A 25,687-nucleotide genomic window follows, 5' to 3' on the forward strand; every position below is an offset into this window, starting at 1 on the left:
TTTTTATTAGAATCATGGGTAGGCAATTCTAAACAGCATTAGTGATAAAATATTCTTCTTCTAAAAAAAAATGTTTTGTTGGTCAAAGTTTTAAATTGTTTTGGTTGCTGTAGCGTTTTAGTGATAACATGTTTAAATTTCAAAGTATTGCATTTATATTACAAATACTTTAATAAATATTGTGTTCTACCTGGTGTTTAACTCAGATAATCCAAAATTATTTTGCTGGCCTCAGACACATGAAGACTCAGTTACACATACATGTTAATTTTGAGAGTAAAATGCTGTTGTGGCATAGTTCTAACTTGATTTCAGCATTCTGCATGTCTCCAATCTGTGATATTCTCTATTGTTGCATACAGATTCAAAATGAACACAAATAGCATACAGCTTAAGTTGGCTGCTTCAATATGGGTATTCTGTATCACTACATGAAGTTGGTATATGTGTATATAATTTAAGATGGTCAAGTGCAAAGTGGAATATGTAATATAATTGTTAGGATCTAATTTTAGACCATTATGAAAAAGGGTCCAATTCTATTTTTGATGTTTAACTGCTGAGAGCTTTAACACCCCAATCCACTCTCCACTCCTTCTGACTCACATTTGAGCAAGTTTATAAGAAAGTCAGAACACTCTCTTCCTTGGCACCAGCTGGAAGTTCAAATCACACAACCCCCTACCCATGCATGGGAACTCTAACGCAATTTCATTTCTCAATCGCCATAACATATTCAGCCAATATCCATTTCCTGCTATGTCAAGACATTTTCAGACCAGCTTGGTATGCCTGCCTTACTCTTCCAGGAAAATATAATTATATGACTAATAAACTTTGCCATATACTCTTGGTGCTTATATGGCATCATTAGTCTTGATATTCAGACCAAATATTGGGTGGTAGTTTATCCTGTCTCTTAGGGTTTCCATCAGAAAACATACATAAAATATTTTATTAAATTTAAGTAGTAAATTTTAAATGAAATATATTTTGTTTTTAAACTAAATAATCTATGAGATAATGATTATTACTTATTATTACAAAATTGTTAATATTTTTTTCATATAAAGAAGAGGAAGTTTAAAAAATTATTTAGACTGGTTGTCAAATATGCTGGATAAACCACTGGTGTACTTATTTACCAAAGCACGTCTGGAGATGTGCCTGCTCAGATTCTATTTATAGTCCTTTGAATTTCATGCATTAAGAATATCTTCTACATTATCTACCTAGGTAATCTCAATGCCAGGAACTAGTTCTGATAAAACCCAATTAATGGACAGCTTGGAAAGCAAATATAAGTATTGCCTCTAGGAACAGGTGACTAATCTATCAGCTTATATTTTTAAATGATAAAATTTCTTTCACATTACTTAGTGTGAAATTCTTCACAGCTCCAAACTCCTAAATAACAAGATATGTCAGTCTTTCCATTAGCATATATTTGATTCAATTCTCCATGGGTAGTATAAGTGAAAGTTTAAATTAACCATTTTAAACATTTGTAGGTTTCACGTATTTGACAAAGGTGAAAGTTATAATCATATTCAATGCTTGATAGTTGAATACATTATATGGCTTTTATATGCTATGGCATTTACTACTAACAACAATCTCATGAGATAAATAATATGATCTTCATTTACACATGTGTTCATTGAGGAACAGAGCAGATGCATGATGTTTTCAAGATCACATATCTAGTGATGAAACAGGGAAATACATGTTTGGTGGCTTATTATATTTATAAAAATGCAATGGAATCACAGTAGTTTTGTATCATTGTGTAATAAGAACTGCACAGGTTTGAAAGTTAGGGCTGATTTAAAACCCTGGGCCTTTATTCACTAGTTGAAAATCTGGATGTAAAAGAACATCATGGTAAAAACATGGTTCACAGGCTTAATATTTTCTTACCAAAAAATTAATGCATTTTTTATTGCGGCAGAAAATACATCTAGTGCAATATTGTAAAATATATGTCCAAGATTACAAATTATAAATATATGATGCTGTATAGAAGATCTCTAGAACATTTTCATGCTAGTCTAAAACTGTCCTTTTGAACAGCACCTCTATTTTCTCCTACCCCAGCTCCGACCGCCACCATTCTACTTTCTGCATCTATGAGTTTGACACATTTAGTTCCTAATGAAAGTGGAATCCTTCTATAACTGGCTTATTTCACCTAGCATGGTGTCCCTAAGTTCCATTCATATTCAGGTACATGACAGGATTTCCTTCTTATTTAAAACCCAATAATATTTCATTATGTGCATGTGCCATACATTTTTTTATCCATTCACCTGCCCATGGACATTTAGGTTGCTTTCACCACTTGCCTTTTGTGAATAATGTTATAATAAACATGGGAGGGCAAATATCTCTTCAAGGTTCTATTTTTATGGATACATACCTAGAAGTGGGATTGCTGGTTCATATGGTACTTACAGTATCTAGTTTCTTTGTGGAACCTCCATAATATATTCCATTTTTGTGACAGCCTTTTACATTCCACCCAACAGTGCACAAAGGTCCCTTTCCTCCACATCCTCACCAACACTGGTTATTTACTGCTATTTTGATGATATCCGTCTTAACAGTGTGAAACAATATGTCATTCAGGTTTTGATTTGCATTTCCTTCATGATTAGTGACATTGAGCTCTTTTCTTTTTTTTTATTACTATAAGTTCTAGGCTACATGTGCACAATGTACAGGTTTGTTACATATGTATACATGTGCCATGTTGGTGTGCTGCACCCATTAATTCATCATTTACATTAGGTATATCTCCTAATGCTATCCCTCCCCACTCCCCCCACCCCACGACAGGCCCCAGTGTGTGATGTTCCCCTTCCTGTGTCCAAGTGTTCTCATTGTTAAATTTCCACCTATGAGTGAGAGCATGCGGTGTTCAGTTTTTTGTCCTTGTGATAGTTTGCTGAGAATGATGGTTTCCAGCTTCATCCATGTCCCTACAAAGGACATGAACTCATCATTTTTTATGGCTGCATAGTATTCCATGGTGTATATGTGCCACATTTTCTTAATCCAGTCTATCATCGATGGACATCTGGGTTGGTTCCAAGTCTTTGCTATTGCAAATAGTGCTGCAATAAACATACATGTGCATGTGTCTTTATAGCAGCATGATTTATAATCCTTTGGGTATATACCCAGTAATGGGATGGCTGGGTCAAATGGTATTTCTAGTTCTAGATCCCTGAGGAATCACCACACTGACTTCCACAATGGTTGAACTAGTTTACAGTCCCACCAACAGTGTGAAAGTGTTCCTATTTCTCCACATCCTCTCCAGCACCTGTTGTTTCCTGACTTTTTAATGATTGCCATTCTAACTGGTGTGAAATGGTATCTCATTGTGGTTTTGATTTGCATTTCTCTGATGGCCGGTGATGATGAGCATTTTTTCATGTGTCGTTTGGCTGCATAAATGTCTTATTTTGAGAAGTGTCTGTTCATATCCTTTGCCCACTTTTTGATGGGGTTGTTGGTTTTTTTCTCGTAAATTTGTTTGAGTTCTTTGTAGATTCTGGATATTAGCCCTTTGTCAGATGAGTAGATTGAAAAAATTTTCTCCCATTCTGTAGGTTGCCTGTTCACTCTGATGGTAGTTTCTTTTGCTGTGCAGAATCTCTTTAGTTTAATTGGATCCTATTTGTCAATTTTGGCTTTTGTTGCTATTGCTTTTGGTGTTTTAGAAATGAAGTCCTTGCCCATGCTAGTACCAAAACAGAGATATAGACCAATGGAGCAGAACAGAGCCCTCAGAAATAATACCACACATCTACAACCATCTGATCTTTGACAAACCTGACAAAAACAAGAAATGGGGAGAGGATTCCCTATTTAATAAATGGTGCTGGGTAAACTGGCTAGCCATATGTAGAAAGCTGAAACTGGATCCCTTCCTTACAGTTTATACAAAAATTAATTCAAGATGAAGTAAAGACTTAAATGTTACACCTAAAACCATAAAAACCCTAGAAGAAAACCTAGGCAATACCATTCAGGACATAGGCATTGAGCTCTTTTCATATTCCTGTTGACCAATTGTATGTCTTCTTTGGAGAAATGTCTATTCAAAGCATTTTCTCATTTGTAATTTGCTCTGAGCAAGAGGTTGCCAAGTCATATTGTGTCTGCGGCAGTTAGCTACCCAGATCTCTTTTGTTCTCAGTGGTCCCGAGGAACCTAGAATATGCCATGTTCCCTTACCATGCTAAGACTGGAGAGACAAATAACCGTCCCTCAGACAACCTTCTGAAAACCCAGAACTTTGGAAGCATTCTCTGTCTTTTCCTTTTCAAGAGGAGGCCATGATTTGGGAGTTTTTTCTCCTAATCATCTTGCTGTGCTAAGTGGAAAGGGACCATTGTGAGGGAATGCATGATAATCTAATCCTCCCCCCAACCTCTAGTTTTTCTTCATGGCCTCCAAGCTCGCACTCTTTCCTGTTAGTACTTCAATTCAGGCAAGACAGCAGAAATCAGTTCTTCAGCTCCCTTAAAAGTATGAATATTGAATACATGCTTTAGTCTTCTCTTTGCCTTCCTAGGAAGAAGTCAAAAGCTGGGAGTCTTCTCCTAATGGCACTGCACTGTGCTGGTGGGGAGAAACTATGACAAGTAAGTGCCACAAAAATTTTTACCAGCTTTGATGCAGCTGATTTTGTGCTCCCTGGGTGCACAAAAGACTCTCAATATGTTTCTGAATTTTTCACAAAGGGAATTGGTCTGTGTACTGTTGCTGAGTAGGTGTCCCTGCATAATATACATACACACATTAATATTTGATTAATTAGATTGCTGGAGAGTGTATACATATATATGTTATATATTATATATAAATTATGTTTTGTTATGTATTACAAATTGATAAAAACATACATATGAAAGTATTTGTATATATATTACAACTAACTTTGTGTGTGTGTGTACTTGCGGAAAACTGATAAAAAGATTTTTCTTAGATTTTACTTTCTTCCCAAATAGTTTTATTTTCAGAACTACTTTTTCAATGCTGAAGGAAAGCTTCACAATTTATTATAAATGCTTAAATAAAAAACACAATATCCTATAAACAGTATTTTAATGTGATAATATAATCTATTTTCTGTCTCTTTAGGATACTTTTGTAAAACTAAGAAAATCAGTTAGTAAAATGTAGTTTAACGTGAGACAAGGGAGCGGACATCAATATTCCATTATGAACTCACCAGCAAAGAGAATGCTGTGCCGCTTCACACAAGGCCCTATTCGAATATGTCATCTCCAGGAAGGTCAAAGCAAAACTAGTTTTAAAAATTTTTGATCTGATATATGCTTATGAAGAAGAAAAGATGACAGTTCTCAGCAGTCACGGCAATACTTAATTTATTTAAGAGACAAAGATAAGTGACAGGTAGAGAATATTGTTGTCAAGCTTTGGAGACCTTGAGACAAAAGTGAAACTCTTTTTGATATAACCAAAGGTCACATCCTTAGTATTTTAAGAAGCCCTTCCATGATCTTTTTTTTTTTTTTTTTCATTTCTTGGTGTCAAAATGAGTTTGGATAAGTCTGGAATTGTTTCTCAGTTTTAATGGAACCAAGACCCCAAGTAGATAAGGCAAAAGGACAAAGCAATATGAAACTATGAACAATTAGGCTAAAATTATGGATTTTTCAAAATAATGAATTAAATCACTTTTTTATTTTTATAAACCATTGTCAGCATTAGAAAAGTTCCATAAGCTTTGAAGAAATAATACAGGTTTGGACAATCTATTGTATAATTATGGAATACTGATTTACTCAAAACCATGTATTGACAACTTTGTGCCATTGTCTACCATTATAGCTCTTTTATTTTAGTGAAATGAAATAATTATTCAAATAATCTCAAACACAATTACATACTGTGATGCATATTATGAAAGATAAATATAGGATTCTGTGGGCAACAGAGTGGGAATAGATGTGTTATTGGTATCAGGGAAATTGTTCATGAGGAAATGGACCTCACCAAAAAAGGACAATATGGTTAAACACAAGAAAAGGGAAGAGAATGTTATGGGGGCTGGCTTGACATACTCTTGTAGACCATAAGGAGGATTGAAAAGTAACAGTATCCTTTGGAGGAACTTTATAAAAGGAAATAAACTTTAAATAGAATGAATGCTCTGATGTTTACTAATTAATCTACCTCCAATTTTAAGAAGTTTTATTTTCTGAATTTTTCCAATTCTGCCTATTAAATGCAAAAGTCTATAAGGAATAGTAAGAAAAAGGTAAAACTAGGGGTGCAATATCAATTTCATCACAGAAAATAAACATTAAAGGAAGTAGGAGAATGTAGTAGATCTACAGGAGAGACAATTCTGAGATACTAACTACCTAGGTAAACAGATGGTCTTGAGAGCCTTGATTTTTGACCGTATGATATTGTCAATCATATTACCATTGTCTTTCTTTTGAATTTCTATATTACTGCAGTCACATGTAGTTTGTTGATTCACTTTTAATTAAATATTATTAAAATACAGCAGACAACACTGAAACAACTTTGGCTTTAACAAAATTACTCATCTTCACTTTGTCACTAAATCCCTTCTATTATATAGATAATGATATGAATATCCAGCAAAGAATACCATGATGACAGAACTTGGAAAGCCATCTTACACCTTTAGCTACTATTTTGTTTTTCCCATAAATGGTCTGCTCTACTAAGATTCCCTGCCAGTTACAGGGATAGATTTCCATAGGCCAGCCATTTTTTTTTCAAACAGTACATTTATATTACAAATACTTGCTTGAATATTGTAACATGGCCCTGGGTATGTAGTAACAGTTTTAAGAATATGTGTTTTCATTTTTAATGTTGTCTTTTGGGAAGGTTGTTTGAGTGAATGTACAAGCTAAACTACCCAGAATAAATCTATCTTAATAAAAGTTTGAACAACAACAAAAAATGTTCTTATGTAAGTCAGAAAATATTCATTGTCTGTTAGTGCTAAATGCTATACAATACCTATAATAACAACTTATTATTAGCCACCTGTCATATGTCAAAGGTTTGCCTTATATTATTTTATTTAATCTATGTGATATAATAGTTATATTATAATAACTATATAATAGTTATATTTTATCACAAACCAAATGGAAGTCAGTGAGTTTATTTTACTTGTCAAAGTAACCTGGATTCTAACCTAGGTTTGTCTACTTTCATTTTGCTGTTTATCATACCTTTAACATACATTTTGGATTATATAAGTCCTTTGGCTCTCATAGAAAAATAAAAATTTTTCTGTGAAATGTATGTCATTAACTCTCTTACCTTCTCTCACTCTCCTATTCACTGTAATCATTAACTCTATTTTCTATATTTTTCTCTGCATAAATAGGTCTCCTGCACTCAATCAGCTGGGCTTGGCATACTTTGCATTGTAAATTGCCAAACTGTTGCTTTGATTCTTTGTACATCTCCAACAGACTTGGTCACAGAACTACTTCTGCCATTAAATAAATGTATGGCTTTAAGAACCCACATAACCATTCTGAACATCTTTTTTCTCATCTCTACAAATAATAAAGGAGTCAATTTAGGCAATCTCAAATTTCCTTTAAAGGATTAGTAATACAATACTAAAATACTTAATGCTGATTTTAAAATTTGAGCACATCTTAATATGTGTAATTTTTGGAAACTGATTCTACATACTAATTTTGGCTCACCACGTCATTATAAAAGCTAATATATCCTAAAATGTGTTTTATTGAAAATTGGTTCAATGGAGTGTTCCTTGAAAATGAGATGCCCAAATCAAACAAGTTTGGAAAATTCTGCTTCCTTTATGCTTTTCTTTATGTTCAGTTAATTCCAATAGATGTTAGCATATTAAATTGTTACAGACATTGAATAGTGAAATAATTAGTATTTAATTCAGCTTTTTTTTTTTTTAATGTTTCCTGGACTTCTATCTTTTGTCGCTTACTGGACTTTACAATATGCTCAGAGTTCACCAAACTCACATGGCTATCTGGGTTGAAAGAGTTTAGAGATGATTACTTTTAAAATGTATACATATATGTGTATTTATACCTATGATTATACTTTATTTTTTAGCATTGCTATAACTTAAGAAGGTCCTACATAACTTTGGAAAATTAAATGTTTAACGTTTCTTAGATTTCTGTGCAGTTGCATCATATATATGGTTAATAGTGGAATTTTAGATGCCACACATGATGGGCAAGGTGCTATCCCATTTATCTTACATGCCACAAAATGAAATCAGGAAAATAGGTATCCTTTAGAAGATATCATCCTAATTGTGTATGTTTCCCAAAAGGGCATAGAGTGTCATTTATGAAATATGTATGATGCGTGTAGATTTCTGCATATGAAACATGAAAAATTATAAAAGGAGCAAGAGTGAGATACATGTATCAAATGTATTTGACTTTTGTAAGACATTGACATGAGAGTAATTTGCCCTGGGAATATTATCAGAATAATAATTATTTTTTAATATTTTTCTTTTGACTTAGGGAAAATGGCTCAAAAATCAATAAACAACTTGACCAGCAATCTAGGTGTTGATTGATTCAGAAATTGTTTACTTCTTTGCATAATTCAACTACACAGACAATTATTGCCTAAACATATTCAAACTCAAATCCAAGATCCCACAGAGGGAATTATTGATTTTTATGAAAAAAAGCATATGTGTAGCAATGCATGACAATTAGATGTACTTCTAGACAATTGAGAGGGCATGACCATTCTCTGTAGGAAACCATGCAAAGCATTCATGTAAATTCATTAAATTTGTGACCAGTCACCCATAAAAGATGATTACATATGTCTGAATATGAGGTGACCTGATTGTCCTATTAAACATGGCTTTAGAGCAAACCATAACTATAACGGAGTTAACTGCGCAGAAAGATGAATAAAAATAAACAGGAGGGCTATTTTACAGTGTTTATGTGAGGGATATAAATAATTGAATCTAGAATATAGTTAAATTTGCACAGTCTACATAAAGGCTCAAGGTAAGATGCGCTTAAAGATAGGGTAGTAATGTTGTTTAGGTAATTGGTCTTTGGAAGTAAGGCTCAAAGAGAGACACACTTTGTCTAAGGGAACAACATCACCAACAAAAAAGGTTCTCTTGGGGTGTTGAAGTGTTCCTAAAACTGCTACCTGACAAATATATTTAATTCAGTCTAAATGTCCACAAAGGTCTGAGGTAGAGAAACACTGAAGGTAGGGAAACTGTCTAATATGCTGTTAGAAACCTCATCACTTCTTACTATTGTTATGATAAGGAAATCTGAATAATCTTTTATTGATTTGTGCTGAATGTTATGTTGTTAATTATATACCACCTTTAGACAAGAACTATGTGGCTAGTGGTTCATTTGAGCTGACAAAGCCTAATTTCTTTGCCCACCTTTACATATTTTGATTAAATAAGATTTCATATTGAGTAATATTAACTTCCTTTTATAATATTGATAAACAGCCCGATGTGGTAAATACCGGGTGATTAAATAATAGCAATTCTTTTGCTCTAAATATACACTTTTAAGTCTATTATTTAATCGCTGTCTGTGATAAGACTAAAGTTGATCTTACATTATCTTTTAAAGTTAGTCAATATGCTCATTTTCTCACTGCATAGATAACAAGTCCATTTACTGATCAGCCATTCCATCAAACACATAGTATTTGTATTTTTACCTAATTATCATAAATTCATTCCAAAAAAAAAATCACAAACATTTTAACTGCATACCCACAAAGGACCATATGGTGCTGGGTGTTTCCTTCGATCAACTCTGCATCTAATAGAAGACATGGAAATGTTCATGAATATTTATTTCACAGTGAGATAAATGTCATGACAAAGAAATGTGCATAGTCATATGGGAACAGAATAGATGTATGCCTAAATCAGACTGTATTCAAGGAAAGCTTTCTAGAAATAAAACTTTATGTTGTTTATAGAAGAAAAGATAACTTTAAGTTGTTCATAGAAGAAAAGATAAAAGGTAATTCCAAGGACAGCACTCCGATTGAGCATGGAGGGAAGAATGAGGAAAAAACATTAGTGGTATGCCTAATAGCACTATGGGACACAAGTTGAAATCTATGAAATAAAAAACTCAAAGACATTTTGCTTGGCTTAATTTCAGTCAGTTTTTTCCCAGAATTTCCATTTTAACTAAAATTATTAGCCAGAGCTCATACACAGATCAGTCTGCAAGGCTCAACCAGGTCTGTGTGCTTCACATGTGTATCCTTTGCTGCACCTTCTACCTATGCTGATTTATTATTTAGATAAACTCATCTGTGAAGTGCTTTGAAAAAAACTTTGGTCCATTTTTAAATTGTGTTATTTAGCTTTTTAGTTGATTTCTAGCATTCTTTATATATTCTGAATACAAATCATTTTCATATGTGTGTATCCAAAATATCTTCTCTCTCTCTCAGAATCACCTATTCATTGGATGAATAATTATTCTGATTGACAAATAATCTCCACTTCAATTAGTGTACATTATAAATTTCTTTTGTGTGAGTATTATTTTATGTGCATTACCGTTGTAAAAATACTTTGGTACTGCAAAGTCATATAGATGTTCCTCTAAATGTATTTATAAATGTATTTACAAACATTCTAGAGTGTTTTATTGTTTCAGATTTAACATTAATCATATTAACAGGCTTAAATCTCTATTCAATCTCAAATTAACTTTTCTATATGGTGTAAGGCAGACTTGGGGTTTGTGTATTTTATCCCATAAAAATATCCAATTGCTTTATCACTATTGATAGGAAAAAGTAACTTTACTAAAATATATTTTGTTGGCAGCCTTGTCAAAAACCAAGTGCCTATAAATATGTATGTCAATTCTGGGCTTTTAATTCTGTCCTAGTGATCTATATGTCTATGAATTGTGTACTATTGAAAACTATACTATATTTATCCTTGTGCAAATCTCTGTCTTTTGATAGGAGTGATTAATTCAATTACATTTAATATAATTACTGATTAGGTAAGATTTATATTTTATATTCCTATTTTCTTCCTTAATATCTGGTATCTTTTTCTGGTAACTTCTTCCTCCATTAGTGCTTTATTTGAGTATGTGTTAAAAAATATTTAATCTGAATTTATTTCACAAGATTTTTGAGTTATATTCTTAATGGTTATCCATGAGAATTATAATTAACAACTTAATTTAAAACCCTAGTTCAAATTAATACCAACTTAATTTCAATAGTGTAACAGCTTTTGTTCAAATATAGCTGTTTTCTCCCCTGTTCTTTATTTATTGTCTAAGAAATTACATCTTTATGCATACATAATAAACCCATAAGCACAGGTTTATAATTATCGCTAAATGCAGTTGTCCTGGAATCAGAAGAAAAAGAGTTACAAGTAGAAGTGCTTTCATGCTGTCTTTTACATATACATATGCAATTACCTTTGCTGGTCTTTCTTTCTTCCTTTCTTTTTTCTTTCTTTATTTGAGTTATTGCTTATTATCCTTTTGTTTATTCCCGAAGTATTCTTTTTGGCCAGCAGTGTTTATTCCCAAAGTATTCTTGTTTGCCAGCAGTGTGATATCTCAGTTTTGTTTATTTGGGAATATTAATTTACCTTTAATTTTGAAAAATAGCTTTTGGAAACATAATTTTTCATTGAAGGTCTTCTTATTTCAGTATTTTTTATATGTCATTCATCTCCATTTTGGCCTCCATGGTTTCTGAAAAGAATTCAGCTGTTTATCTTATTGAGGATCTGTTGTATGTTATGAATACTTTTTTCTTGCTGTCTGCCAGAGTCTCTTTTTGTCTATTGATTTCAACAGTTTGATGATGATTTGACTAGATACTTATCTCTTTTAATTATCCTAATTTTCAAAGGATCATCAAATAATATGAGTACATATTGTTTTTAATTCACTGCATATATATTAAGAACTGCCATGAGTCAGGCACTGCTCTAAGCATCTTAACCCAGTGACTGATTTAATCTTCACAAATCTTACTATTAGGTGAAGAAACTAATTTTATATATGGGGAAATTGTCCATTGAGAATATATGTTCAATTTCCAAAGACAAACAGCAAAACCAACACTGTTACTGCAAGCCATCTTGCACTCAAACTTACGTGTTAGTACAACAGTATTAAACCTCTTTAAGACAGCATCACTAAGTTTACCTTCCAAGGAAAGAAAATAATTAAGAATGCCTATGAACATTGATTTTCTATACACAATGGGACTTGGGATGTCATAGAAAGGAAGGCTGCAGCTTCATATACAAGCAGTAAAAGGCAATAACCTAATATACTGGTTGCAAAGCTTAGAAAATTCAAGGCATTTTATATTTGAATTAGTGAAGTTTGGTCTCAAATTCAGAGAAATTTGGTTTTCATTAGTAACGATGTGATAGATCTGAACCTGACTCTGATTTCAAGCCTTTAGGACTTACAGCTGAGTAAAAATGGGACTTGCACAGATGATCAATCATTCTCAAATTTGCTATACTTATCAGGGAAGAATTCAAGACAATTTCTTCTCATTTGTAAATGAAAGAGGGTACAAGCCAAGGTCTTCAGGACATGAAGAAATCTGAAGACAGTATTTCTACATAATAGATAATTGAATTTCAAAGCATACGAATCTGTGGTCAGAATATGAGCCTCTTAGAAATTTCTTTGTTTGTGGTTTGACTGTCAGCTCAGATATGTTAAGCATTCTTTTTTGATGACATGCTTTTTACTGAAAATTTTTCTATTAATTTAAAGTTTTATGGATGTAGAATTGAAATGAGTTTCTATTATGAAAATGAAGTGTCATAATTTTTAATCAGTATGAATCACCTCTGGGGCTGACTAATGAAAGACTATGAAAGGGACAGGAAGGATAACAAAAAAGCAATCATAAAAATCCAGATTATATTTTAAGGGCTGCAGTTTAAACCTTGAACAGTCACAAGTAACCATTTTAACACTCATCATTCTATATTCTGAAGGCATTTGCCTTTGCTAGAGAAGTCAAGTTTGCAGTGTTTCAGTTGTGATAATAGCACATCAGTAACAAAACATTTTTACTTATTAATTCTTATTACACCTTCCACTCTATCAAATGAAATAATAATGGTAATAATAAAACATAATTAATAATATACCTTTCAAATAATCAATTTTGGAAGCACAAAGGTAACAGTAAATTGTATATACATAGGACCATATTTAATTCATACTAAATAAAGAAAAACATTTTTCTTTTATGAAAAAAGGATAAAGAAAAGTGAGATTAGTACTATAAAACAAGGATTTTGGAGTTACATAGCACAGGATAAAATCTCAATGTTATGACTTTATAATTTTATCAACTGAATGAATCCAATTTTTAATAAACTATCCTTTAAAATGTTTCCTTTGCAGAGTTGTCAGAATGTTGTGAAATGATAAATTTCACAAGTAGTACTTAGAATAAGGCTTGGCTTGATATACAGGACAACTAGCAATTATTAATGCCATAATCACTGGCCAGATGAGTTTAATTAAAAAGTCACAGGCAGATCACGAGGTCAGGAGATCAAGACCATCCTGGCTAAAACCATGAAACCCCGTCTCTACTAAAAATACAAAAAATTAGCCAGGCGTGGTGGCGGGCGCCTGTAGTCCCAGCAACTCGGGAGGCTGAGGCAGGAGAATGACGTGAACCCGGGAGGCGGAGCTTGCAGTGAGCCGAGATCGTGCCACTGCACTCTAGCCTGGGCGAAAGAGCGAGACTCCGTCTCAAAAAAAAAAAAAAAAAAAAAAAAGTCATATTTACTATCAAGCACTGTATCAAATAACAAAAAGGATATTTTATCTCAAATAAATAATTTTCAGATTGAGAACTATGAATTTTTGCTGGTAGAAATGTCCTGACAGAACATTCAATATGTGATAGACAATATTATAAATAAAATTGATATCATTGACAAATTCAAAGATAGTGCATATTGTATTCTGGTTGATTAATTTTTCTTCAAGTACATATACTTGCCTAAAACTTGTGAATAGTTTATATCAAATTTCTGTCACTACACAGTTTTCAATTTTTATTTATGTGTGTAAAATAAGAATTGTATCATATTATTAAATTTCACTTGCATGCATGTTTTGTAAAGTTTGCATAATATCCTATTTTCTATATGCAGCCTAATTCACTTAGCATTTTACAATGAAAATAACTTTAAAAGCGGACAAAGCAAGGACCCCAAAGTTTGCAAATATATGCAGCAAACCTTTATTGAGTGCCTAAAAATGTACTGAGTATGGCAATTAGTTTATGAAACTGAAGAAAATCAAACAGATTTTAAAAAAGGAATTAAGTTTTTATGAGAAATACAAAGCAAAGTTATTAACAAGTCTATTACTACTAAATGTTCAAAACTGGAATAAAGCATAGTGTGCCACATTATAGCCCAATATTATTTATGAATATCAATAGTAAAATTCTACATAAAATATTAGCAAAAACAATACAGTAGAAAAATAATTAATAGCCTACTATAACCAAGTAGAATTTGCACCAATAACTCAAGAATTGTTTAACATTTAGAAATCTGTATATATTTTTCAGTTTGTTATTTGGTCATAAGTAAAAAATAATCATTTAAACAGATGCCAAAAATAGATTTAATTAAATTCAATATTTTGATAAAATGTTACTGAAATTGAAATATATTTATACATTGTTATTTATGCAACATTTATGATGCTGCCACATCTCATATGTTCATCATTCAATAACCTGCAAGTGGCACAGTATCTGACACATGTGCAAACATTATTGAGCAGCAGACAAAACTGCTCTCATTATTATTGTGTAGCATTGTTCTGGCTATTACAGTCAACACAGATTAGAGAAATGAATGTTATAAATTTTTCACATTAAAAAATAAATATTTGTCCATGGTTAGTGATAGGATAACTGGAGTAGTCATGTGAACTATCAAAATATTGTTAGAAGTAATATGAATTATTATTATTCAAATAAATTAATGGCTTTCTTATGAAGAAAATATCATAGTTATAATAGAAATTTCTTAAAATTTTATATAAGAAGTTTATATTTCCCTAAAAAAGGCATAAAAGAAATTATATCAGTATAGAATGTCATACCTTGATTTTGAATAGAAAAATTCAGTATTAAAATATTTCACTACTCCAAGAAGTAACCATAAAATTTATTATGATCCTATTTGGCAGACAACTTAATTATAAAACTCAGAATGATTCTGAATAAGAATATTTAAAGATAAATAGACCTATTCAAGTGAGCAACTGACTATTTTCACCTATTATCTAATTAAATCTTATACTGGTGTGGATGCATGGTGATATAGAACAAATAGTGAAAGACAATACAAAGCCTAGTTTAATATTTGATTTCATATGCAATTAGTTTGGCATTTCAAGTTAAAGAGGAAAATACGGATTATTCAATAAATAATATAGGGGAAAACTAGAAACATAAGAACTAAGTTGGATCTGTATTGATATAAAATATTTTCAAACAAAAACTTTATATTTATCAAAGTATGTACAGAAATTAAATAAAATATTTATTGTTAATCTTTGGATAGTGAAGAACGTTCTAATAAAGAACATCAGAAGGTCTAAACAAGAGCAATACACGAGACCATATCAAAATCAAAACAAATCTGAGGACTCTGCCTCTGGGAAGTGGACACCCTTTCCTCTATTCATTCCATTAAGTCCAGAAAATCCAGCCAACCAACCAACAAACCAACAGACAGACAAATTATGGACAGAATCTACTGCTAGCATGAAAGAATGAGAAACTTTGAAGGCTTACTACCTAATGAAAATTATCACTCTGTGTGTGTGTGTGTGTGTGTGTATGTGTGTGTAGAGAGAGAGAGAGACTCTGAAAATGGTCTTACATCGGAGTCGTAAACATTTAAGAAAATCTATACAAATTCAGTAAGAAAAGCAAGAGCTTCTAATATTTATACTCAGCTAAGTGAGGAAGAAATTCTGTTTCTGACTTGTGCGGCTAAGACCACAGGGCTCCATATCCTTAGAGCTTCAAGTCCCAAGTCAGAGGGCTGTCTTTCTGGGAGGAAATTTATTATTCAGCATTCTTCATCCTCCACCCAGCTGTCTGTTGTCCAGCCTATGTATGATCTCAGTGAGTGCAGTCAAGAGGGAGGGGTTACAATATTTTCTTTAGGAGTCATTGGTAGAATAGAGACTCTACCTTGGGCATCGAACTGCTAAGAATACATTCTTGCCCTGACTTGTAAGGCAGTCATTCCACACCAGGTGAAGTAATTAAATAAGATCTCAGGCATCCACTGAAAGTTCAATTCCTAGAAAAGAGATGTTACTCGAAGACAAGTATGCCATTGTACCCATACCCAGCTCCAGTGCCTTGGTTCAGAGATTTTGCCTGGAGGGAGTGCAGGACATTTCTCCAGGTGATCTTGGACCAAACCAGTTCTCCCACTTTTCTCACTTGTACTTCTCAAGAATTAATTACTGTATTAAATGCAATGTCATGAGATAAGGAGGAACTGGTTAGAACAATCAGGGCTCTGTTCCCGGCCGTCCCAGAACAGCATGTGCTTCAAGGCTTTAGCCCTGCAGGTCAGGTAATCTTCAGGTTATAAAACCCTGGGTGGGCTGCTTTCTGGGGTCCTTCAGCTGCCATGCAACTAGAGCAAGTATCGATGAGACTTCATCTACCTTGTGCAGCTTTCATGAGCCTTGGGGGATCTGCTCATCACAAATCCTAGGTTTCTATTGCCCCTTGCTGCCTCTCTGTAAATAATAATACTGATTCATGTAACTTGTATGTACAATGCTCTGTTTCACCAGACTCAGGCAAGTAGGAAAAGTACAGCCCAAGATGGATTGGGCTGAAATAGTAACCAATGCACAGTGAACCTGCTCTGCAGAGGGAAGCAGGCTGTAAAGCACATAGCCCCTCATCACTTCCCAGAGGAATTAACTTCATTTGCAAAAAAACATGGACAAGCTAAAGATTAAGGGTGCTCTCAAAACAGCAAAGATCTTGATGGTGGGGAGCAGCAACAAGGAAATTTTTGGGCTAGTTTGCTGAAGAGAGCCAGGGAGGGGAAATGGCTAGGAGGAGCCCTTCTGGGGTCAGAACAAATATCTAACATTGACCTCAGGAACTGTTCGTTTAAGTGAACCTGGATCCAGGAAGTGTTGAAAATGTAGCAATCTTCCAGCAATTAATGAAGCTTAACAGCTTGGGCAAGTTATGGACAGAAATGAAATGAGCCATGACGATTAGTACTACCATACATCTGTAGAATGTTGTCCAGGATAGACCATATACTGAGCCCTAAAACAAACCTCAATGAGTTTAAGATGATAGAAATCATATACTGTATATAATCTTACCTCAATGGTATAAAATTAGAGTCAATAACAGAAAAAGTGAGAAAAGCACAAATTAAATTTACTCCTAAATCAGAAAGGAGTTAAAAAGAAAATCAAGAAGGAAATTACAAAATAGTTTAAAATAAATGAAAATCAAGACACACTATGCAAAGACTCCTGAGAGCACAGGCCCGGCACACACTCCACTCCCACACCCCAGTTCTGGTGTAGTCTGCAGCATAAAAACTTGGTGAACTAGGATGCCAGCAGCAACCTAGTGAATGGAACCCTGAGTGAATGCTCATCCCTAAGCTAGGAAGAATGCCCATACTGTCAGAGAGGATGCCAGTCCCCAGGAAGGACCCTCTTCCCCTTCCCCAATTGATCACACTGGTGCAGGCAGAGCCAAAGAGGACAGCTACCCTCCCACTGGGCAGCAACTGTGGGCACCAAGCCAGGACAGCAGCTGAGTAGAAGATAAAGGCATGGAAGAAGAGATCCAACAGAGCCCAGCAGCCCTATAATCCCCTTGAGGAGGAAGAGGTCCCAGCTGCACTCAGCCTGTCCAACAGCTCTGTCCTGCCTCACTTGGAGTCCATATCCAAGTACCTGCACTCCTAGTACCACATCATGTTCATCAGCAGCCTCAAAACAAAGAAACATCCCACCACCTTGCTAACTCTTCACATCTCCTGCCCCTTGCATCCAGAGTTGGCCTTGGCCACATTGTCACCACACTCAGTATGGACAGCCTGTCATCTGAAACCTCCATCTGGAGACTTTAGCTATGCCAAAGACCTCCTCAGTTCCTGTCATCCATGCTCCTGGCAACCCTGGTGCAGTGGTGCTTCCTCTGGAACCTGGTCCCTGGATGTCAGGTAAAGCTTTCCAGCAAGGATAATCTTTTTAAGCAGAAGTTATCACCTGAAACATCTCAATCGCAACAAAAGTCACGAAGGGATCCAAGCCAATAAAGCTGCCTGTTCAAGGGCATGACTTCCTGCTTGCCAAATGCAAGGTTTAGACTGACCAGTATACGTATGAAGGAGACATCCACAAAGAGGTGGACACCACCAAGTGCTAGATGGATTGTCTCTCAAACACTATGAGTTTCTGCTGAAGAGAAGCTTCCTGATTGAGTAAATGGCAAAGGCTAGGATAACATGCTGGCAGACTTGTGTTTGGAGTCCAAGCTCTTCTATATATCATCCACAAGAAGCACATTCTGGTGTGGTGGGAATCCAAGCTCTTATGTACTTTAAAGTAGCAGTATCTAGATAAGCTCCTAACTGATGTCACATATGGTCTTTGATGCCTTCTCCATAAGCCAGAAAAAGACTAGATCAAGGAAGACTGGGGTGGTAGATGATGCAAATGCAGGAGCTTGTGATTCTCATCCAGCAGTGCAACATCATCTTCAAATGCCTGGAAGAGAACCAGGCGAGGGAGGAAGAGGAAGACAGAATTTGTAAACTATGACAAAAAAGAAAGAGTTCTAGAAAAAATCAAAACCCAAAGGCAGGAAGGGATAGTTCAAGACCAGGAGAGTTCTGAAGCTACTAGGGAACAAGCATGATACCAACAGCAACGCTCCACAGAGACAACACTAAGAGGAAGGGGAACCAGCTTGGGGCTGCCACTCTTCATCTTGGCTCAGCACCTAGGCTATTTTCTCCTGGTGAGGGGCTTCTTTCTTCCCTTCAGGATCAGTTGAAATGATAGATGACCAAACAAGAGTCAGACTTGGGGTGTTGGTCTCTCCCTCCTTGGGATCCTCTGGCTGGTCTGGGTCAAAGGGCTGTTTTTCCCTCTTTGCTTACCCTTAGGCAGCTGTGACTGAGCCCTGCCCAATCTGGTTTTGATGTCTCCAGATGCTGTGACTGACTTAAGGAGCGAGCAGTGTCTTAGGGTCCATGTAGGGTCAATGGCTGAGTATGCTTGGCCCTCTATCCTGTGCATGCCTGCTTTGATGGACAGCTACGTGGTCCCTCTTCCCTTCTGTGCCATGTCCAAATGGAATTCTTTGCTATCAAAGTTCCGCAGCTAACAACACTTCTTATCCATGAGGTTTGCCAATAGAAGGCTTCTGGCCTGAGTCTACCACCTCCAGGATCCTGCTCCTCTTGGGAGGCCAGCAAGCAGGGCTTGGGTACACTGGCTTCTTCCCACCTCAGCCCTGGCCCCAAGTCCCTGTCTTCCTTTACAGTTCAGGCATCCCTGAATCAGTTTCTTTTCACTCAGGAACTATTTTTATGAATTATCTAATTAAGTTTGAGTTAATTATTGTGTGGTCTGTATTGTGTCCTCAGACATAAATGGGCCTAATGGACAAATCCCTGTCTTTCTTCCTCTGTGTTCTAGGAGATGCTTTCCTCATTTCTCCTTATTTCATAAGAAACCTCACATCCCAAGACAGAGTGCTTGTGACGGCCATGCTGGGGCAGGTGGGTGCTCTCTACTAACTCTCCCCTTGGCTGAGTCCCTCAGGGAGGGCCTCTGGGATGCAGGTTCTGATTTCTGTGCCAATCTCTCATCAGCATCATAAGGAGGGTCCTCTTCAGGTATGGTCAATCCTGGTTCTTCAGGAATCACATTGTAGTCTTATCCCTAATTTAGACTTTCCTCCAGTATCCCAGATCTAGGGAATAGTGGATCCATTCCCATTTGTGTTCATTGCTATTTTGTCTCCTCACATTTCTTTCTTATCTATTCTCTCCTTGATTCATTCCCACCAAAACTGATGGATGCTCACCCCACTGAACTAGTTGTGGGAGAGGACAAGCCAATGGGGATAACCAGCTTTTCCCCAGGGCATGTGCCCAGTGGTTCTTGATTGAAGCACTGTTGCTATAAGTGATCTCTGAAACACCTCTAGAGACCCCTTCCCTCTACACATCTCTGGGGAGGAAAATCACACTGTATTACTCCCAAAGATTTTCCTCACCAACATTAAATGGAGATCAGCTCACTTGATAGTGTCCTGCAACATTGAGGAGCTTTTCCATCAGCCACATCTGCTTTCTTTTTGCCTCTGCTATGACTTGTGGCTGAACATCTCTAGCTTCCTGGGATGGTAGGAGATGATGTTGGGGCTGTCCACTGACAGGGACCTTGAAGTTCAATGCCTGTGACTGCAAGGACTTCTTTTCTCTGTGAGGAAAGTTGGCTCCCTGTAACTGTGTAGCCCTTTACAATCTCCTCCCAAACATACCTGTTGATCTGGAGCCGGGCAACTCCAAGATCTTTTAGTGACCAGGCTGGCAGCATACGTGAGCATGGCTGGATATACCTGAGAGATGGCTCTGGGAGATTATCTTAGTGTCAGGAGACAAGGGTGGTGGGAACAGTGGTAAACTGGTATGTGTATACCACAACGAATAAAGGATCTTTATCACTTAAGTCATCTGTAGCCTGTGAGAATGTGGACCCAGTGTTGCCAGATATTTTCTAATTAACAAAAAAGAAGGTATAAATTTGAAAGGAAGAAGGAAGAAAGGAAAAAAGGAAAGAAATAAGGGACATTATTATAGACCTTAAAAGATACAAACTATATCCATAAAATTATATCAGCAAAAAATGGACAATTTAAATATACCTATAACAAGTGAAGTAATTAAAATAGTAATAAAATATTACCCACAAAGTAAAATATAGGTCCAGACTATTGGATTCTATCCATTTTTTTAAAAGGAGAGTTTGTACAAACTCTTCCAAAACATGAGGAGAGAATATTTCCCAACTAATTTTATAAGGCCCGCTTTACCATGATACCAAAACCAGAGAAAGATATCACAAGAACAAAAAGCTACAGAAAAGTATCTCCTGAATATAGATGCAAACATCCTGAATAAATATTAACAAACCAAATCTAGTAGCATATTAAAAATATAAATTATAACTAAGTGAGATTTACCCCAAGAATGCACAGTTGATTAAACATCCTGAAATAAATTATCACATCAATGGAATGAAAAACAAAAATCAAATGATCATACCAATAGATATACAGAAAAAGCATTTGACCAAATCTAACACATTTTTATAATAAAAACACTGAACAATCTGGGAGAAGAAGCAACATTTCTCAACCTGATAAAGGGCATCTCTGAATAACCCACTGCTACTATTATACTTAATAGTTAAAGCCTGAATACTTTTCCAGAAATATCAGGGACAATACGAAGATGCCTGCTCTCACCCCTTCTATTCAACATTGTACGGAAATTGTGGCCAGGGCAATAAAGCAAGATAAAAATACAAAAAGCATCCAGCGAATGTCATCCTTAATGGGGACAGATGAACGTTTCCTCTTATTATTGGGAACAAAGCAAGAACAACAGTTCTCACAGATCTTATTCAACAGGGTGCTAGAAGTTCCAACCAGGGCAAAAAGGCAAGAAAAGAGTAAAGTCATACAGATTAAAAATGATACAATTTAAAACGAATAAAATTCTTCCCATTTGCAGATAACATAATTGTATATACATAAAATCCCAAGAATCTACCAAAAAAAACCATGAAAGCTTGTAAGTTCACAAAGTTTGCAAGCTACAAGATAAACATAAGTAATTAATTTCTATATTACAGAAATACACATGTGCAGACATAATTTAAAAACAGAATATTAATTACAATTGCTCAATAATAAATTGTTAGGTAGAAATCTAACAAAACATGCACAGAACTTGTTTGATGAAAACTACAAAATGCAGATGAAAGAAGTCAAAAAATCTAATAAGAAATGAAGAGATATAACATGTTTGTATATTAAAGATTCAAAAATAAAGATGTAAATTTATCACAAATTAATAAATAGCTTTGATATAATTCCTATTATAAACCCAACAATATTTTATAAATATAAAAGTTATAAAATTTACATTATAAGCAATAATTTCCATATTTGCATTTTAAATATGTTACAATTAACTCATAAAAACTTCAACATCGGTCAGGTTGGTTTTTACACTCACAAAATACTTCCTACTTGATGTTCCATAACTTTAATTTGAAAAGCATGTCCATCTATCTATGCCAGTATGGTAGAGTTTGAGATAGAGGCCCAGCTTGAAAAGTTGAGAAGTAACTGATTATTTAGAAGAATAGAAAAGCAGTAAATAATGGCTAACGCATTTGAATGTCCTTTTACTTATTGCCATGTGTCACTGATTAGAAAGAGTTAGAGCTTTATTATAAATTAAAATTATGACACAGGGCAAGTATGATCTCAAGAAAGTTGTAATGTAAGTCACTGCAGAGAAAAGAAAATTCTTTATCCATTAATAAGACCTTTAGCACGATAATATACAAGTATAACTAAAAGATATAGGGACACATTTTATTGCTATCATAGTACGTTACTTCCTGGGCTTAATTGTCCCATAGAAAAATTATTTTAAATGCAAACTAGCTAATGTCCAGATAGCTGATATTGAAATGAAAAGCAATTAATCTTTTCTAATGGTCTAAAATAAGTAACGATTCCAAAAGTATTCGTTGATTAACACAGTGTTTGAAAATATCATGTAATAAGCAAAACTGAAAAGATGCCCTTTTTTTTTTTTAAGACAGGATCTCACTCTATTGCCCAAGCTGGATTGCAGTGGCTCAATCTTGGCTCACTGCAACCTCTACCTCCCAGGCTCAAATGATCCTCCCGCCTCAGTCTCCTGAAGGATTCACTGTTATTCATTCAATGTCACTAAGTTCCTCAGTAAAACAGTAAACACTAAAAAAATCTAGTATGTTTCCTAACCAGATAACTTTTTCCAAAATATAAGACCTCAAAACAGGAAGAAATCTTCAAATATAGAACATGTCAATGTTCATATTTGAATAATATAAACTTCATCATATCAGAGAAATTTCTCACTCTTGTCTCTCTTTTTATCTGTGGAATTATTAAAAGTACATATATAGACTTTTAAGTTTGGTACTAATATATATTATCAATATATTACATTGGTATATGCGCAGGCTTGTTATACAGGTAAACTCATGTCTTTTTTTTTGGACAGATTATTTTGTGACACAGGTATTAAGCCCTAATACCCATTAGTTATTTTTTTCTGATATATTTAGAAATGAAATAAAAATAGTCCACAAAAGAATTTGGTAATATAGAAGATGGCCGAATAGGAACAGCTCCAATCTACAGCTCCCATTGTGAGCGTTGCAGAAGATGGGTGATTTCTGCATTTCCAACTGAGGTACTGGGTTCATCTCACTGGGGAGTGCCAGACAGTAGGTGCAGGACAGCGGGTGCAGCACACCGTTCGTGAGCCAAAGCAGGGTGAGGCATCGCCTCACCCAGAAAGCGCAAGGGGTCAGGGAATTCCCTTTCTTAGTCAAAGAAAGGGATGACAGATGGCACCTGGAAAATTGGGTCACTCCCACCCTAATACTGCGCTTTTCCAACAGGCTTAACAAACGGCACACCAGGAGATTATATCCCGCATCTGGCTCGGAGGGTCCTATGCCCACAGAGCCTTGCTCATTGCTAGCACAGCAGTCTGAGATCAAACTTCAAGGTGGCAGTGAGGCTGGGGGAGGGGCGCTTGCCATTGCTCAGGCTTGAGTAGGTAAATAAAATGACCCAGAAGCTCGAACTGGGTGGAGCCCACCACAGCTCAAGGAGGCCTGCCTGCCTCTGTAGGCTCCAACTCTGGGGGGAGGGCACAGACAAACAAAAGACAGCAGTAACCTCTGCAGACTTAAATGTCCCTGTCTGACAGCTTTGAAGAGAGTAGTGGTTCTCCCAGCATGCAGCCTGAGATCTGAGAATGGGCAGACTGCCTCCTCAAGTGGGTCCCTGACCCCTGAGTAGCCTAACTGGGAGGCACCCCCCAGTAGGGGCAGACTGACACCTCACATGGCTGGGTACTCCTCTGAGACAAAACTTACAGAGGAACCATCAGGCGGCAGCATTTGCGGTTCACCAATATCCGCTGTTCTGCAGCCACCGCTGCTGATACCCAGGCAAACAGCCTCTGGAGTGGACCTCCAGTAAACTCCAACAGACCTGCAGCTGAGGGTGCTGACTGTTAGAAGGAAAACTAACAAACAGAAAGGACATCCACACCAAAACCCATCTGTATGTCACCATCATCAAAGACCAAAGGTAGATAAAACCACAAAGATGGGGAAAAACAGAGAAGAAAAACCGGAAACTCTAAAAATCAGAGCACCTCTCCTCCTCCAAAGGAATGCAGCTCCTCACCAGCAACAGAACAAAGCTGGATGGAGAATGACTTTGACGAGTTGAGAGAGGAAGGCTTCAGAAGATCAAACTAATCTGAGCTAAAGGAGGAAGTTCAAATCAATGGCAAAAAAGTTAAAAACTTTGAAAAAAAATTAGACGAATGGATAACTAGAATAACCAATGCAGAGAAGTCCTTAAAGGACCTGATGCAGCTGCAAACCATGGCACGAGAACTATGTGATGAATGCACAAGCCTCAGTAACCGACACGATCAACTGGAAGAAAGGGTATCAGCAATGGAAGAAAAAAATGAATGAAATGAAGCCTGAAGAGAAGTTTAGAGAAAAAAGAATAAAAAGAAACGAACAAAGCCTCCAAGAAATATGGGACTATGTGAAAAGACCAAATCTACGTCTAATTGGTGTACCTGAAACTGACAGGGAGAATGGAACCAAGTTGGAAAACACTCTGCAGGATATTATCCAGGAGAATATCCCCAACCTAGAAAGGCAGGCCAACATTCAAATTCAGGAAATACAGAGAATGCCACAAAGATATGCCTCAAGAAGAGCAACTCGAAGACACATAATTGTCAGATTCACCAAAGTTGAAATGAAGGAAAAAATGTTAAGGGCAGCCAGAGAGAAAGGTCGGGTTACCCACAAAGGCAAACCCATCAGACTAACAGCTGATCTCTCGGCAGAAACTCTAGAAGCCAGAAGAGAGTGGTGGTCAATATTCAACATCGTTAAAGAAAAGAATTTTCAATCCAGCTTTTCATATCCAGCCAAACTAAGCTTCATAAGTAAAGGAGAAATAAAATACTTTACAGATAAGCAAATGCTGAGAGATTTTGTCACCACCAGGCCTGCCCTAAAAGAGCTCCTGAAGGAAGCACTAAACATGGAAAGGAAAAACCGGCACCAGCCACTGCAAAAACATGCCAAATTGTAAAGACCGTCAAGGATAGGAAGAAACTGCATCGACTAACGAGCAAAATAACCAGCTATCATCCTAA

The sequence above is a fragment of the Pongo pygmaeus genome, chromosome 13 (genome assembly GCF_028885625.2).
Source record: "Pongo pygmaeus isolate AG05252 chromosome 13, NHGRI_mPonPyg2-v2.0_pri, whole genome shotgun sequence".
Lineage (NCBI taxonomy): Eukaryota > Metazoa > Chordata > Mammalia > Primates > Hominidae > Pongo > Pongo pygmaeus.